This window comes from Lipotes vexillifer, unplaced genomic scaffold (assembly GCF_000442215.2).
Source record: "Lipotes vexillifer unplaced genomic scaffold, Lipotes_vexillifer_v1.1 scaffold690, whole genome shotgun sequence".
Classification (NCBI taxonomy): domain Eukaryota; kingdom Metazoa; phylum Chordata; class Mammalia; order Artiodactyla; family Lipotidae; genus Lipotes; species Lipotes vexillifer.
In genome coordinates, this window is record NW_006798376.1 from 1,117,964 (window position 1) to 1,135,684 (window position 17,721).

Below are 17,721 nucleotides of genomic sequence, written 5' to 3' on the forward strand. Positions count from 1 at the left end.
TTCCCTACATTCAATTCAAAGTGGATGAGACCCACAGTAGTAATTCATTATAGCAAGTGTCACTGTAAGGAAGGTTTCCCTAATTATTTCACACTAATTAACTCATGCAGTAAAAGGTTCCATTTTAGTCACCTTGATACACATAGCTAATTGGGATACTAAATTCTGTCATATTTTATTTTAAAAGTAAAAATGTCATTGGATATAGTCCTTTTTTCCCCCCACAGTGCTTTAATATTGTCAGTTGGTAAAACATTGCAGGAAAAAAAAAAAAGTTTATTTTTTCAAATTCCTTACCACCGATAGCTCAATTGCTATTTACTATTTTATTCTACACTGAACTTCATTAATTAAATGCTGTTCCAATATTTAGCTTCTCATTGTTATAGGCAGAGACACGGACTGCATAAATGGAAACCTGACAGAGCCAACATTAGCCTTGTTAATTTTTTTTTTTTTTACCCTACATGCTAAATATGTACTTAATTTTCTCTTTACTACTTTAATAGCTCATATATTAATTTTGTAGTGCTTTTTAAGAGCTGTATAGTCCTAAGTATTTAATCCTGGGATCTTTTTTATCTTTGAATAACAGTCATCATCCCCTCCCCACTTCTATTATAATAACTGTCATGTTTCCATGGAAACTGTGGAGAAAGAATGAAATGGTAAAACACCTCCATTTTAGGTCTAAGTTGACAGTGTGATTTTTATTAGGAGACTCAATTATTCAGACAGGAAAGAATATAGAGAGTCGTTTCATAAATTATATAGAATCTTTTATAAATGATCTTGATCACTGATCTTTTATAAATAAGAAATTATGTTTCTAGCTAAAGGAACTTGACCCTTTCTGTTGAGAATTAGTTATTTGGTGGTGAGATTTGGGGGAGTTTTTTTTCTTCTTCATCTTTACCTTTTATTGTTTTGCTTGAATTTACTGTTACCATGTAAAATAAAATAAGCAAAAATTAAAATATTCTTTATAAAGAACTAGCTATTTGTTATACTCTTGATAAATATATTTTAATCTTTACCAAATATCACTAAACCCATACAGCTAGGTTTTAGATACACATTTACAATTAAGAAATTCGTTAATGCACATAAGAGGATTCAGAGACTTCTTATAATTATAAAATCTCTTTGGGGCTTTGTCCACAGTATTGATTACTTCCCACATTTTGCTGCTCTATAAAACCATAAATTAAAAAGAAGCAGCCAATTTTAACTTAAATATAAGTTAACTGCTATTTGAATCACTAAAGGGATCCAGAGGAAACCGGTTATAATGCTTGCTTCTAGCAAGGAAGATTTACCTCTTGCTCTGTATATATTTTAAATTATTTGATTTTTTAAAAAGTATAGGTGTTATTTATTTAAAGAGAAATGCAGTCTCCTGAAATAAAGATTCTAGCTGATAAAAAGTCATGGATTTAAAAGAGGCTTTAAGTAGTTGAGTAAAATGTTAGGATTTTACTGTGTGGCTTTTCACAGAGAAAACAGAGACAATTTCTTTTTGCTTTTCTCACTATAGAAATAAGGGACAGTTTATAAAGTGGGAAATTTTTCCTTAATATTTACTCTATGAAGATGGAGAAATGGACAAATGACTGAGAAAATGGATGCCCTTTGAAATTGCTAGCAATCACCCTTAACTGTTGGTGCTTCCCACTAAAGAATTACAGGTCAAAGACAAGAAACACTGAAGTTCATTACAACAACAAAATTAAGATCTTGGCAAAAACAGAAATAAATAGAAACACAAGTGACATGGATATAAAGTTTCTGCCCCAACCATCTGATAGGGAAGTTGCTTAGGTAAAAAAATTTTTAAAAATCGATGGTTTATTATGTTTTCTAAAACTCACAATGTGGTCTCAGTCTCCTTAAAACCTAAAATAAGAAATAAATTTCTAATGCAAATTAAGTTTGACATCCAAACAAATACATAATATCTTTTCCTTTTATATAAATATTGAATGTCTTGGTGAGCCACCAACTCTATGAAGTATTTATTGGTGTCTGGAAATTTTTTTTAGTTTAATTGGTATTATAAGCTAAGTTCTCATCTTTGACTTCCTCCTAAAATAATAAAAAGTCCTGCTGAGATATGAACACAGATAAAAAGCTTGATGTGAGGGCTTCCCTGGTGGCACAGTGGTCGAGAATCTGCATGCCAATGCAGGGGACAGGGGTTCGAGCCCTGGTCTGGGAAGATCCCACATCCGCGGAGCAACTAGGCCCGTGAGCCACAACTACTGAGCCTGCGCATCTGGAGCCTGTGCTCCGCAACAAGAGAGGCCACGACAGTGAGAGGCCCGCGCACCGCGAGGAAGAGTGGCCCCTGCTTGCTGCAACTAGAGAAAGCCCACGCACAGAAACGAAGACCCAACACAGCCAAAAATAAATAAATAAAATTAAAAAGAAAAAAGCTTGATGTGAAAATCATTCTTAAGGAATTATACATCTTGTTTCTAACTTAATATGCTACTCTCTTAGAATAAGATGGGAACGGTGCAATATTACATAGAGCATGTTGTGAGTTAAATAATGTGCTTATTTACAACAATCATGCCCTTACTTTTTCTACTAAAAAAGATCTAGAAGCAAAGAGACCCAGTAGCAGTCACCACTCTTCCTTAGCACCATTTCTGGCTAAGAGGAACCATGGTTCCTTGAGAAACAGCTGATTTCAGGTTCAGGGGAGGAAATACACACAGAGAACCTGGGACATCTTGTTCAGAAAGCAAGGGAGCTCTTGGCAACTAAGGGATTGTGTTAAGAGGAAACGAGGAGCCAACATGATTCACTGAATGTATAAAAATCTACGCATTCATAATTATACAAAAAAAGATTAAAAAATCCCACCTTCATTTGTCACTAAGAGGTAACTATGGCACCAATTACCTACTCTGGAAATTGGTGATTAATGGGAAAGAATAAAAAGTATTCATCCTGTCTTGAATGAACAGTTTGAGGGTAAACAGTCTATCAGATTCTTAATTGATGATGGAGAGTATTTAGAGAAGAATTCCAGTTAATAGACACTGAAAGAATGATGGAACAGGATAAGATCATATTAAAAGCCTAATGAGATAGTTGATTCAGGCAGTGATCATTATTGGTATCAAAACATTTAACAAAAGGTGGGAAACATTACAACAAAAGGATCAGGCTATCACCTCCTTATCCACGGTTTCAATTTCAACTAGCTGAAAGTGGAAATGTGCCTGGTAAGGTCCTATTTGCCTTCTGTTATAATGCAATATTGAAGTACACTGAACCTTCTATGAAGTTTTCTTGCCACAAAAAGTTGATTATAAATCTAATCAGTCCTTTAGGTTTGATGATCCTTTACAACAAATACAGAGGATACAAAGGTACAAGGTGGATGACACCATTTACAAACAATAAGACAAACCTGAAATGGGGGAGCTGCATCAGGACAACTGATTCATTTCTTGAACAACCTAATAGGGCTATTAAAGAGGTTCTTCTAGATCAAAGGAGACTTAAGAGGCATAACCAATATGCAATGGATGAGATGTATTTTGATCCCAAGTCAAACAAATAAACCATTAAAAAGAGATTTTAGGGCTTCCCTGGTGGTGCAGCGGTTGAGAATCTGCCTGCTAATGCAGGGGACACGGGTTCGAGCCCTGGTCTTGGAGGATCCCATGTGCCGCGGAGCAGCTGGGCCCGTGAGCCACAGCTGCTGGGCCTGCGCGTCTGGAGCCTGTGCTCCGCAACGGGAGAGGCCGCGATTGTGAGAGGCCCGCACACTGCGATGAAGAGTGGCCTCCGCTTGCCACACCTAGAGGAGGCCCTCGCACAGAAATGAAGACCCAACACAGCAAAAATAAATTAATTAATTAAAAAGAGATTTTACAGAAAATTCAGGAAAATTGAATAATGCCTAGATGTTCTTTTTGTTAGGTGCAATGAAATAATACCACTTGCAGTGACATGGATAGACCTAGAGATTGTCATACTGAGTGAAGTCAGACAAACACAAATATCATATGATATCACTTATATGTGGAATCAAAAAAAATGGTACAAATGAACTTATTTATAAAAACAGAAATAGAGTCACAGATATAGAAAACAAACTTATGGTTACCAAGGGGGAAAGGGAGGGAGGAATAAATTGGGAGGTTGGGATTGACATCTACACACTACTATATATAAAACAGATGATTAATAAGGACCTACTTTATAGCAGGGAACTCTATTCAATACTCTGTAATGACCTATATGGGAAAGGAATCTAAAAAAGAGTGGATATATATATATATATATATATATATATATGATTCACTTTGTTGTACAGCAGAAACTAAGAGAACATTGTAAATCAACTACACTCCAATAAAAATTTTATATATATATATATTCTGATTTAATAGAATATATTTAAATTTCCAGATTTTCTGCAGTTTGGGTTGTTTTGATTACTTGAACATTTTAATTAATTTGTATTTATTTTATAAAAGTTACATGGAAAAATTATTAATTTTCAAAAAATAGAATGAAGGACTGAAAATAAATAAGGCTTTGTTTTTTTTGTTTTATTTTCGGTACGCGGACCTCTCACTGTTGTGGCCTCTCCCGTTGCGGAGCACCGGCTCCGGACACGTAGGCTCAGCGGCCATGGCTCACGGGCCCAGCCGCTCCGCGGCACGTGGGATCTTCCCAGACCGGGGCACGAACCCGTGTCCCCTGCATCGGCAGGCGGACTCTCAACCACTGCGCCACCAGGGAAGCCCAGGCTTTGTTCTATAGTTTAGAAAAACATGAGTTCTTGCTGATACTCCTGGTCCTCACTATCATTAGTATCCACACAGCAAGACTAGTTTGGACTATTTGAACTTTCTAGTTGTTAAGATTTTTCATAAGCAGGGGCTTATACTATATATTTTATAGCAAACAGATACTGTCTATGTCTTTAACAAATGCAGAGGTAAACCCATATTGATAAGCATCTATGGTGATTACAGGATTATTAAAGCTTTCAAATTCTGAAGAGGTAGCTTCAGAATATAAATGAAAACACTCATTAAATAGGCGGCTCTAAAAAGCTGACAAGCAGTCCCCAAACCTAGGGTAAGTTTATTTTTTGCTTCTGTTGAATCTATAAACTTTGACTTCAAATATTATAACCTGATCAGGGTCACTCTTTGGAAATGCAGGTGAAGGCTCGTGATCAATTAATATTGATAACTGGCAAATGGAAATAAGTCTACCAGGACCTGAGCGGTTTGGGAGAATGACTGAAATTCTTCATCTTATTCAGCCTCCCCAGTCACAGATATATACCTCCAGGGGGACAGAGGGAGAACGGCTAAGGATAAAGGAAGTTTTAAACTATACTTTATCAAAACGTTGTCGGCAGCCACATCTTATAGCATTATAGAGAACAGAATCCATAGATATTTGCAAACAAATCTACACAAGCTAAATGCTCCCTTGGCTCAAAATATTCCTGTAGTTTTCTTTATGCAGAAGAATGTTTTGGTAAAAATAGTTAAAATCCTTAGGCTGATATCGATGCCCCTTCTAAGTGCTCATATAGAATTCCATACTTCCCCTCATTAAATAACACCGCAATCAACAATATAATTGCTGCATTTATCAGATTGTAAGTTTCTCAAGAAGAGAACATACCTGTTTTGTATTCTCTTTGCTTAGTACACGCCTGGCATATTTCAACTTAAAAAAAGGTTGACAATTTTTCACAATAATGATGTACTGTCCTTTGATATGGAAATGACTACACAGACATTTGTTTTCCATATTGATAGATGTGTCCCTTGCCCCTCTCACTTTGTCTTATCCTTGAATTCAACTGCATGCATTTTCAGGTACTTAATTGACCAAGAGGGTGTAATTTGTAGCCACAAGGTAAGTCTAACTATTCAATGCACACAATAAAAAACATACTTTTTAAAAGTAAATTGAAAGTACAATGACTACTACAACCGAATTGGGAGGGAGGCATTTATATTGATTTATTAGTTTCCAAACCTTTTTGACTACAGATACATTTTTCATCATAGCCATCCTTTGCACACACACATACGTACACACACACACACACACACACACACACACATGGGAAAAAACTAACAAATCAATACTACTACGTATGATGCACCTGAAATAATAAAAATGTTGGTCATGATACACTACATGAACTTTACGATCCCTAGTGGTTTGTAACCCACAGTTTGAACAACACTCTAAAGGTTTATTCTTTTATAAAAATCCCAGCAGTCTACCATCTTAAATTATTATTCTCCTTGGAGTCTTTTTAATAATCCCAGATCCTATGTACTCCCCCAATTCTTGCTAACTTTCTTGCACAGAAATTTCAACATTTTCTGCATTTCAAATGTTGAGGTTGTACAGATGCCAACATCTCATCAACTGACATGGCTATGTCTCTCTAATTATTTCTGGCTCTTTCAGTTAATCAGCAGGGAGTCAAATTGACCAGGGTCGGGCTCTTGAAAGCGCGTGGGGAATAGTAATCATGGCAATAGGCAGCAGGATGACAATACAGCATTGTGTTGGCAGAATCCATTGTTTGTGATTACCACAAAGGTGGAATTTAAAGAATGCCGTGCCCTTTATTTCTATAAGTTAATGAAACCATGTCGACAGAACATGTAATGTACAAATGCTACTATTTGGAGGGACTGTCAAATCTGTGACTTCTAGTCCTCTAAAGCACTTCATTTTTGCCTGCAGCACGTTGTTCTCTTTTGTAGTGCATTCAATTTCACAATATACACTTGTGTTTTATTACCACTGATATTAATCAGTCCTCTATTATAGATGTTAGTTTTACTTAAAATCTGTTTTTGTGTTTTCTATCTTAATACAATGCCATGTTTTACCAGTACAACCCAAGGGGTTATATGAATAGAAAGAAAATTCATTGTATTATACACAAAGTAATTACATTTGAGACTATTAGAGTGACTCAGCATCTAATGTGAAAAATGTCAGTCAACGATGTGTGGAACAAACTGAGACTGTGTATTTTCCCAGCTTTGGCAAATTTACTAACTCCACCATCTCAAAACAACAACAAAGTTTTAGCATCCTGGTGAGCCAGATTCTCCCAATGAATGCACTGTCCCATTACACTTAAAATTCTGCTTCTTTGAAGGAGAAGAATTTTTTTAAATCTTGAGTATTAGGGAGAAATGTAGAAATCTTAATTGAATGTGGATAAATTATTTTGTATAATTTGTATCCTAGCAACTGAATTAAATTTTGGTCAACACTGCGCTTCTGGAACTCTGTCTCGTCTGACGCCAACTGTGACACTTTTATCACACCTAAACTTTTCTCCTAGAAGTGAGAGTACAGGAAAGTAAGGCTCATTTTCAACATCAGATTAAATTCTGTACTCTGATACTAATATAATATTAGTGTCCTCTCTCCTCCACAGTTGTGTATTTATTTGTCTTCTCTTTATACCAATGGCTCTCAACCAGGGGAGATTCTGTCCTCCCTCCACACCCCAATTCCCCTAGAAAATATTTGGCAACGTCTACTGACATTTCTGATTGTCATGACTTGAGCGGTGGGTGTATGGTACTGGCATCTACTGGTGTAATCTAATGGGAAATATATATTTGGTCTTTGTCCCTGTTCCTGGCACAGAGCTCCTAAAACCCTTGGAATCCCTGAAGTGATAAATGCCTCTTTGGCACGCTAATTAGATGACTGGTGGCTGGGGGTCCCTAGATAGTTTCAGGATGGGGGCTGGGCACCAGAGAGAGCAAGGCATGGTCAGAGGGTTGGAACTTTCAGCGCCACCCCCAACCTGTGGACAGGGGTAAGGAATTGAAGGTTGCCTTCAATCACAGGGGCCAATTATTTAATCGATTGTGCCAACATAATGAAATCTGTCTACATAATAAAAACCTCTAAAAATGGGATTAGGAGACCTTCAGGGTTTTGTTCATATATGGTCCTAGTACACGTCATCACTCAAAAAAGCACCATTGGTCATTTGGTCTGTTATAAAGGTGTCATCTCTTCAATGGTCTTTTTTATCTCAAGGCAACATTTTGGATCCCATTTGAAATGAAGAATTGTTATACAGACTAAAGCGTATTCTTCATCATTAATTTAATTGTACGTGTAATATAATAAAGTTAAGAGGCTTACGAGGAAAAACCATGAGCCCCATCCAGAGGAGTGTCCAAAATTAATCTCCTTACCAGCATGGTGAGCAAGGGAACTTGATTTGGAAGAACAAAGTCATTTTCAGTAAAATGTATGTTTTACTAAATTGTTATATTTTGACAAGCAAGTTTTACTAGCACAATAAGCACACTGTGCTTAAAAAAATAAAGCAGAGCCATTTTAACAAAAAACTTAGAAAAACTGATGGGGAATTACCCTATGAGTCATACCTACCAAGTCCTTAAATGGAAAGAGATCTTAATCATTTTAGGAAGCTGCTTTATCCCCTTTGTGAGGATATTAGGATCATTAGGATCATTACTATTCAATACGCTCAATCAGTAACTTACCTAGGTTGTCTAAAACGTTTGAACAGTTTCTGAATATTAGAGTAATAGGCTGGTTTCCTGAAGTAATTAATACAGTTTATAAAGTTGACTAGTGTTTGCAATTCATGCACTGGAGGAAACTGGTGTGCTCACAGACACAGCCATGCTTGACTTTTATGATACCTCATCTTTCTCAAATAACAATTTAAAGACATAAATTAACATGGTGTATTATGTTCATTGTATCAAAATGATTTATGCTGCCATTTTAATTCATTATTTAAAAATTATTTCTTTCTAAAAGGATTCATGGGCGAAAATGTTGGTATAACATTTCCAGTTTCAAAGGCACTCTATAATTTTCTAATGGCATTTTATTGAAAGATAGCCTGGCTTATTATCATATCTAAATGTCACATTGGCAAGAGAAAATTGTATGTATAATGATGAAAATGGAAACTGCTCTGTTTCTAAAGGCTAATTTATTGAACTACTAAGAGTTATCAAAACATACTTCTAGCAAAACTGCATGATTTTTAAGTATTTTGAATAAAGTAAGCACTAACAATAATACTTTCAGATTCTGAGAGGAAAGAAATATAACTTAGTGACTTTTGTTAAAATAGAGATCCACAAAGTATTCCAGGATCCTTAAGGGTCTGTTTTCTATTGACAGTCGCAAAGATGTCTTCATTATCAATTTAGAAAACAGCAAAGGTGAAAATATTGTTTATATAAAAGGGAGTTATGTTTCTAGAAGAATGGCTTGTTAACGTCCACATTCTAAGCATCTGAACTAGAAAGGATTTCAAACTGATCATTTTTACAGATTCGAAAACAGGTCCAGAGGTGGTAGGCTCCACACCTTATGCTTAAGGTCACATGGAGTTGATGTCATTGCTCTGACTAAGGCCCAGGTCTCCCAACTCCAAGGAAATATTCCTCTTGCTATGTGAGCATGACTTTGCCAGAAGGACCTCTTTCAGCACTGAGCATCAGCCTTGCTCTCACTAGGTTCATAGGTTTTCTCTCTAGAATGGCCCAGTCTTGAATGTAAAGCAGGATTAGAATTATGCTATATGCTATCTCCACTCCTGTGAGAGAGACTCCCTTCACTGAAGAAGAAAAGGTATTTTAGCCACATATTATTATTTTTTGATTGAAATTACTGAGAACACAAGGGATCTATTACTAATAATACTAATAGATACTATTCTTTTTGCTTTTTAAAGGTACGATATCACAACAGGCTCTAGAACATAACAAAACATAACAAAAAGACATGCACTGGATTGCTCTCTTTTCTATGGAAGTTTGGGGCTCTGGAAAACCTGACCTTATCGCCACACAGGACTAAAATATCCTTAGGATTTAAAGAGCTCTTGATGTTTTGAAAGTAATTTCCAATTGTTGCTATCTAATATGACAACGGTGGAAAAGAATCATCCTTCCTTTTCAGAAGAAGACAGAGTCAATAATCAAATGGCTTGTCTGCATCCACCAAGCAAGTCAGCAGCACTAGATTTCAATTATCTGCTCTGTCAATTAGAAAAGGTTGCATGCAAGGACATACTGAGATCCACCTCTATAAAGTCTTGCTACTTAGGGAGTCTTAAAGATAAGTGCAATGGAGAAGAAATTAGCAAATGACCCTTGAGAGTTTTAAAATTTTTAATGAAACAAATAAAAACACTTCTACCCAAGACCAAGTAGTTTTATCCTGAAGATCATTTTTTAAAAAAAATCAGTCTCACTGCCCTTGAAAGAAAAAATTTACTTTGATGCTCTCTGTAGTCCACAAGTCACACTAAAGTCTTAATCTGCCAGCATTGGTGGCCTTAGAAACTCTTCTATACTTCTTCCCAGCCTGATTACTTGTACTAGAATTTGAAAAGCAAACAGCTCTTGCACAGCTGAAAGCCAACTTATTAGTTCAGGGCCAACTGCTGCAAGTGTTTCAAGTCTCCTATACTTTGCCTTGCCATAAAATGGAAAACAATTTTTATTGCCCAGAGAATGGGATTGTCTTCTGACTATTCAACCTGAGAAGTGGTCAGCAAGTTCTAATTCTGGTTTGAGGGCTATTTCATACCATTCTTAGTGTTCTTTCCATTTAATTGACATATAGTTCCCAGTTTGAAACAGGATATTACTCACTTGAATTCTTTCCATAGGGGGAAAAACAATTTTCCAGGCTCATTTCCCTGAGAATTTCTAAGATCAAGACCAAGTTGGTTGAAGTAAGTTGTTGATAAGATTGTGGGAATACTAAGATCTTTACTCTAAAATGCTTGGCAGAAAAACACTAATAAGCAAGGCCAAAATTTCAAAGTTAGGGTGTTCAAAAGAGCAACCCCATGTGCATTTGATTGTGCATTTAAAATCTCATGTTAGTTAGATGCTAGACGACCCTGGGGCATTTGGGAAGATGTTACCAAACAATACATCCCTTTTCTGATTTGCATAGCCTCGTGTATGATGAGGTGCATTTGATGAGTGAATTTTCAAAGGTCGGAGCAACATAGGTAGTTCCCTCTGCAAGTCAAAGAGCACAGAGCAACCGCCAGCCCCATGGCAAGCAGAGTGAGCAACTAAAGGGTTATCTCTGGTAATCAAATGTAACGAGAGAACATCAATGCTGTCACATTGGGTCAAACAACAAAGCTGGCACCAAAGGTAATCCTGAAAATATCAGACTAAAATGTTCCCTTGCAAATAGCCTTGTAAACAGAGGGGAGCTTTAAATCAGTGAGGACTAATTATAGAAATAGTAATAAACTATTTATTTGGACTACATCAAAAGGGCCAAAAGAGTGGTCCATATGCAGGCAATATTCTTTATAGTTCTAGAGTCGGGAGAAGTGATGGTACTTCGCTGGGTCAGCAGCAATAAGTCAGAGTCAACCCTGGTGCATCTAAATGTTTTGTGCATCACTCTTTTCCTGGGTGATGATGCTACAGGTCCTGCTTTGTAGACTAGCCTTACTTCTGGCTTTTTACCATAGTTTCATCTTTCTTGTTTACTTTTAACTTTTCTTTTTGTATTATGTGCATCAACGATGAGAGTCCGTTTTCTGGGACGAGGCGGAGAATAAGTGAACATTTTGCACTGAGGTACATGGTGAGGGGAGTAGGCCAGGACAAAAATGGTGATTCCGAGGGGGGGTTTGCCTATTAGTGCCTCCTTGTTCAGTGCTGCCTTTTCCTCTCTGTGCTCAGGGGAAGGCTCACGTTATCTCTGGAAAAGGAACTTACATGCAAATTTATGCTATGATGTTAGGAAAAAATGTTTAACTCCTCTTGGAGAATTTTTAAGTTTTATATTTCTTTAGAGAGAGGACAATATTTAAACCTAAAGAAATACTACATAATGTGAGACAGAAAAGTGAAAACCTTCTTAACTAAGAAATCACTTCCATGGACATTTAGGTTGCTTCCATGTCCTGGCAGAATGGAAAAGGAAGATGTGGTACGTATATACAATGGAATATTACTCAGCTATAAAAAAGAATGAAATAATGCCATTTGCAGCAACACAGATGGACCTGGAGATTGCCATACTGAGTGAAGTAAGTCAGACAGAGAAAGACAAATGTCATATGATACCGCTTATATGTGGAATCTAAAAAAATGGAACAAATGAACCTATTTACAAAAAAGGAATAGCATCACAGATGTAGAAAACAAACTTATGGTTACCAAGGGGGAAAGGGAGGGAGGGATAAATTGGGAGATTGGGACTGACATATACACACTACTATGTATAAAATAGATAACTAATAAGAACCTACTGCATAGCACAGCAAATGCTACTCAATGCTCTATAATGACCTATATAGGAAAAGAGTCTATAAAAGAGTGGATATATGTATATGTATAACTGATTCACTCTGCTTTACAGCAGAAACTAACACAACATTGTAAATCAACTATATTCCAATAAAAATTAATTTAAAAAATTAAAAAAAAATAACTTCACAAAGTGGTATAATCTTTACCCAGGGAGATGGTCTGACTTCTCCTTTGAAGTTCTGCTTTTGTCTATGAAACTTAAAAGGACCTGAGACCCTCTTGCTTAAACTCCCTCAGTCTTATACTCTCTCCTTCTTTACTGGATTTAACATGTTCATCTCTCTCTCAATATTGATGATCCATAATCATCCACTACACATTTCTGGCTATTTTACTTGAAATTTCTTATAATTCTGTATAAGTTTATTGCCTCTTACTTCTTCAAATCAGATTCATTGCTTTATATGTAGCATTTTGTAGGCACACAGAAAATATTTGTTAAATATATGAATGCATATGACAAACTGAATGAACGTGAATGATGCTGTTACACGATGGGCTGCCGGATCATTGCAGGAAGTCTTTAAATCAATCAATCTATCTACCTATCTATCTATCGATCTATCTATCAACCTACCTACTAAAGAAGTGATCAGGATTTACTTTCAAAAGCACAGTAAACTGAATCAACAAGGGTACAAATTGAATCAGTCTGAAATACTAGGCTCCATTCATTGTGTTATCAGGTCACCACCAAAATGATGTTTAAGAAGTATATATAATTGTATCATAAATGTTTATAATATGATGGGTGCTAAACTGAAAAAAGCAGGATATAAAGTTGTAAATGACTGTAAGTATAATTTTAAAACACAAAGATAGTTAATAGCAGTTGTACTTGATTTGTTTAGACTGTGATTTTTATTTTTTTGATCTATATCACTGTATTATTTCTATTAAAGTGAAAATATAAAACATTTTAATTAAAAATAAACATCATTATAAATAAAACACTGACTTTAATGTGTTGTTTTGTTTTTCCGCTCTATATGACCCTAATCTCGGAATATAGCTGTGGTATATGTAAATCACCTTATTGGAGAGCCACTTTTATATTAAAAATTCCTATGATTATAATAAATATAAATATAGTATATTTCAACTTAACTTGCTAATATATACAGGTTTTTTTTTTTTTTTCTCTGATTTGAGGTTTCTCTCTTTTCACAAACATTTCCTGTAGTGAGGCAAACATCAACTCTTCAAGGTCTCTCATTTCTTTTTTTTTTTTTTTTCCTTGGGTTATGCGGGCCTCTCACTGTTGCGGCCCCTCCCATTTGCGGAGCACAGGCCCCGGACGCGCAGGCCCAGCGGCCACGGCCCACGGGCCCGGCCGCTCCGCGGCACGCGGGATCCCCCCGAAACGGGGCACGAACCCGCGTCTCCTGCACCGGCAGGCGGACTCCCAAGCACTGCGCCACCAGGGAAGCCCTATACAGGTTTTTTATTCAGAAAAAGAGATGTTTTGCCTATAACTGCTGAGTACAATATTCAACAATAAGAAAGAAATGATACTATAACTTGAAAATATTTCATTTAAGAAGTAGTCTGTATTCATATATCGGAAATACTTAGAATGAAATAGAACATCTACATTTTTCTATTTGATTTTCTGGATGGCTCTTTTTTTGTTTTACAAGACAAGGTGTAAATACGGAGATAGGTCTCTCTACCAAAATAGTACTTTATCATACTAAGTATCATAATTTATTCTTAGAAGTAAATATTGAAAATAATCATGGAATTACACATCAGGCTCCCTACTAAACTGCAAGATCCTCACTATTAGAAAATATGTTTTCTATTTGCTATGCACACTGTAAAATACAATGCCTGACTCATCATGAGTAAATTTCTAAATATTTATTAAATGAATGAATACATAGTCTCTAAGGAAAATAATGTGTACGTTTCATCATATATGCTACTTTCTGCTCTAAATAAGGTTTAATGAGCCTTACCTTCCATCTAAGGTTGCCTCTTCTAATGTCTTTGTGGTTATAACTTCATATTTTAAAAAGAGAAGTTCTTAGTGGATAATTAGCAGCAATCAAGAGAAGCTTAAACATGTCGTAAAGGTAAAGTTTCTGTCACGAATAGTTTTCTTTGTAGGAAATATATCTCATGAGACAAGCTAAGGCACAGATCCTGCAGCAGAGCAGTTTTGAGAACCATTTCACTGGGATATTTCTTTCAAGTCAATCTTCTTGGACCAGCCATCCAAACTGAATGCTTGGTATGGTTTCTCTGAAAGGGATGGTCTGTTTTCTGCCATTGAAGCCTGATTGTGCTAATACCTAATAAGTTTCTTATGACTGAGTTTCTAAATGTCTCAACTGAATTGATTTTTACAGTCAGTCCTACTTTTTTCTTTTTACTGCAAATAGGCATAGTCAATGAGGCAATACCAACAATAACTTCACATGCATAAATAATATGATCATTATAGTTGGGTTTAAAAAAAATATTAATCTTATCTTTAGTGGAGTTTGCAAAATCAGGGGGACTTTGAAAAATAAAGCTCACACAATGGAGCCAAATCATGACCTCAATTCTAAATGGTACAGAATTTGCAATCTGTACAGAAATTTAGAGGCATTAACAAAATTACCCAGGGAATTTAGATTAGAGCCCGTTCCTGGATTTCCTGCAATGTTGGCAAACCTTATAAGTTCCTTAAATACAAAGTGAAGGCATAATGTACTTAAGGGGAAGAAATCCAACACAGAGAAAAGAGTGCTAACACAAACAGATGTTTAAATGTGTTAGTTCAACTAAAAAGTTTTCCCTGGGGAATAGTTTACAGTTTACCTACTCTGGGTGATAGGATACCTAATTAAAAAGATGCTTTCAACTTCAGAAATCTTCAGATGTTAATTATTTATTAGAAAGCTATAAAATGCTAACAGTGTAAAAAGCATCACAACACCTGCTCCAGTATTTACTTGTTTATTTAGCTATTTTGAGGAATAAAGTTTACATTATCAGTCTCTCTGGAATTTAGATCAATGGTCCTAGACTTTTATTTTATCAAGTTATTCCCATTTTCTAAATAATAATCAATATTAAGGTATGGGGGTTATGTACTCATTTGGATTTAGTATTAATTGAATAGAAAATTTTAAACTAATTTATCCTAGTTGATTTATATTCCAGTATAAATATAATGGCTAATTTGTAATCTATTAAACTTAATAGTTCAAATAACAATACTCAGATGTAGGTCATCATTTCATTGCCCATTTTGTTCTTTAATCATAATTGAACTTTCTTTTAACTAAATGTTTCTATTTTCATAAAATTGATATTTATGGATATTTTCCAGTCTAGGTTTAATTTTACAACACTCTACTAAATTGAGACTAGTTCGCCTACATAAGGTTAAAGACTACTTGCCCAGATAAAATTAGTTTACATAATACATGTGCAATAATTGTCTATAAATCAAACCATCTAGCAAATGCATTAGGGTATATTTCCAATGATTACTTCTACAAACAACACCATCCACTTTTATAGCCCTTTATAATTTACCAAGTACTTTTACATATCACCATTAATTAAATCACAAAAATAATATTTCATAGATAAGATAATGATACTGAGAGACAGCTGCTAAGACATGACCAAAATCACTTGGTTGGAAATGACAGAGCCCGGAACAGAACTCGAGGCTTCTGGTCCTCATTCAGAGTCATGTTTTTCATACTGATGGATTCTCTTCCAATGTGAAGAACTGTTGCCACACCTATCTTCTAAATTGTCTGAATCTGAATTTCAGTGTATTTGTTTTACTTCCTACCTTTAGTTGAAGCATGTGCAAGTGAACCCATAAATGCCCAGAATTCATGAGATACACCCACAGTTTAACCTCTGCAAGGCCAACAGTACACTGAGAAGGATATAACTAATTCATAATTGCTTTCCTGCCACTGATCAATTTTAAGCCAATGACTGGCCTTGACTTTGGGTAGAGTAAATAGGAGTTATACGAAAACTTTCATTAGAGAATCTGTCTAAAGTTTAACAGAGAAACAGAAATAGATCAAAGAATATTTTAGTTTAAAAGACCTTTGACTTTTCCAGTAACTCTACAAATATTTAAATAGTTACTCAAGTAGATTCTAGACAAATTTTAAAGATTACCACTAATTGTATATATAAATACACATTTATATAAAGTGGTGTGTGTATATATGTATATATACAAATATAAATATATACAAAATGACCCATAGTAACCTTAATTGAATATATAAACTCAAGAACAACTTTGCTGCCATAAATTATAAATATGAGCTTTTATACTGCAAGAAAATGTTCCTCTAGGGATAATGTCCAATGATAACAAAGTTTTATAACTTTTAAAACTGATAAGGTACCTTAAATGGCCCCCCTCTACCATCACAGGATGATTAGTGTAACTACCAGAAACTAAAGTCTAAACTTAGCATTAATATGTATTTTAACCTAATGTAGAAAACCAGAAAATTAATACCAATCAGCCACAGTACAGGCAATACTGAGGACTGTGTGGAGTTTGATGTTAAAACTGGTTTTGTGTAATTTCCTCAGCAAATCTTAGCAGAGGCACTGCTGGCATTTGACCACAGGATGTAAGTCTATGTCCCTCCAAGGAACAGAGGAAACAAAAGCAAACTATATAGAGAAGAAAATGTGAATATCTTTATACAGCTTTGAAAATAATACAATTTTATCAGTCAAAATGAATAACAGTAATTAGTTAATTAGTTCTAGCCCAAATTTTTAATCTTCATAGGTTCTCAAGGCAAAAGAAATTATTTTATTCCTTTTGCTTTTTAGGTGACTACAAGACCAACCAATCAAATTCTTCCCCTGCACTATCTACTTACTGATATTTGTTGATTTAATCCTTCAGATATCCTGTATGATATCAAATACTAAATTGGTTTTACTTAAGTTACTTTCTTGGGAGAAAGAGGAGAATTATATAGATTACACTTTTTAAAAAAAAGTAACCTAACAATTTTGCAGAAAAAGTCAATCTCAAATTACTTCACATTTTTTGTTTAAAAAATATTTAAAGCTTTGTTTTAAAGTAAATTATTCTAGTAGATAAAAATGTACTTTGTTATACAAAAATGACAATTAATGGCATATGTACTATCTCATATCATTATGATAACTTAGTGTCATTGAAGTTGTGAACTAAAATTCATTTTATGGCAAGACAAGAAAATTCAAACAAAAATTTTACTCTGCCCTTTGGCCTCCTCTCTCCCCTCACTGTGCCTTGTGTATCTGTATTATGCATCGACCAAACCTTCCCCATAGGCAGAAATACCTGCTG

The 17,721-nt window shown here is 35.3% G+C and overlaps 1 protein-coding gene across 2 annotated transcripts in view; it reads right to left on the minus strand.

Moving 5' to 3' along the window:
• Window positions 1-17,721, minus strand: part of PRKG1 (protein kinase cGMP-dependent 1) — a 1,229,308-nt gene that overhangs the window by 89,519 nt on the left and 1,122,068 nt on the right. The window lies entirely within an intron of this gene.